The sequence below is a fragment of the Poecilia formosa genome, unplaced genomic scaffold, assembly GCF_000485575.1.
Source record: "Poecilia formosa unplaced genomic scaffold, Poecilia_formosa-5.1.2 Scaffold63, whole genome shotgun sequence".
Taxonomy (NCBI): Eukaryota; Metazoa; Chordata; class Actinopteri; order Cyprinodontiformes; family Poeciliidae; genus Poecilia; species Poecilia formosa.
Window position 1 is genome coordinate 2,621,929 of NW_006800002.1, and position 1,263 is coordinate 2,623,191.

Consider the following 1,263-nt stretch of genomic DNA (forward strand, 5'->3'; position numbering starts at 1 on the left):
GTGTATATTTGCTCCAAAGTGTTTCATCATTTTGTTTAAGCCAGAGAAGAACACTAAAAAATATTTAATGAATAAAAACTAATCCAACATTGTCAAAGACTTGGAAACACAATGACTTTTTAAGCAGAGGTGATGGCAACTGTCACTTTAATTTCAAAAAGTTATATAACTGGAATACATAACATAATTTTAGTAAATTAAAACATTGCACAAGTTTACACTAGACTGACATGATGTGGTTTGTAAATGTTAAAAAAAGAAGCAAAGAACACATGTTGAAACAAGCAAGTTTTGCTGTAAGAATAAAAAAATATTTGAAGTTTGGTGTGATTTAACTCTGATTTAAATTTTAAAATATATATGTGTATTTTTAGTTGGTGTCTGTAAACATTTGGTTTCAACTGTATTTCCTATCTGTGATACGTGGCAGAATAACTTCCGGTTCAAAAGTCAATTATGCTGTTATCCAGTCAGTGATAGTCCATATTTTTCACTGTACCTACTTGTTGTTGTTGTTTTTTCCCCTAAGCGTTGGTATAAGAATTCATTAGTTAGCTTAAAGTTGCAGTAGGGAGTTTTGAGAAAACAGCTGACTTATGTAACGGCAAGAGGATAATAAAATATTTTTATAAAATTAAAATATCTATTTTTATTTTATTTAAAACATACCTTCCGCATACAAGCATTAGTTTAACCTGTATGTAACATTACCTTGTTGTGTGATTTAAAATAGCTTTAATTCACACTGCAGTGTCTAACTTGAGCTATTATTTTTTTTGAGAGTTTTAGCTAAGCACTTCCTCTAGCAGACTCAAGTACTTCCTGTTTGTCAGTGTAGGTAATATTGACATTAATCCAAAGGTATTATAGAATTGCCCCAAAACTACTTAATGTAAATTAAATTATTTGACACAATTAAGAGCAAGAGTGAAGAGATGAAGTCCTGTAGAGGGCGAAACATACTTTCATAGGCCACCGAAAAAAAAACAACAATCAGCCCAACCAAAGCGGATTCAGTCAGTTGAAGACGGTGCTTCTGAACCAGTTCAGTTAAAAAAAAAATCATTCTTGAATGTTATCAGAGATGACTGGTGATGTCATGCGTTTTTCCGATGATCACCTGATCTGTTGTGCGCCGATAAAGACCAATAAAAACACACTTGCTCCCCACACACGCTCGGAGAATGGAGATTGGCCTGAGATTAGCAGTGAGTTTGTTCAATTTATTAATTGCAGTTGTTGGCGGCTCCTTTAATGATGACG

At 33.1% G+C, this 1,263-nt stretch overlaps 1 protein-coding gene across 1 annotated transcript in view; it reads left to right on the plus strand.

The window, feature by feature from the left end:
- LOC103139692 (extracellular calcium-sensing receptor-like) overlaps positions 1-1,263 on the plus strand; it is a 24,165-nt gene that overhangs the window by 20,281 nt on the left and 2,621 nt on the right. The gene's annotated exons all lie outside the window — the stretch shown is intronic.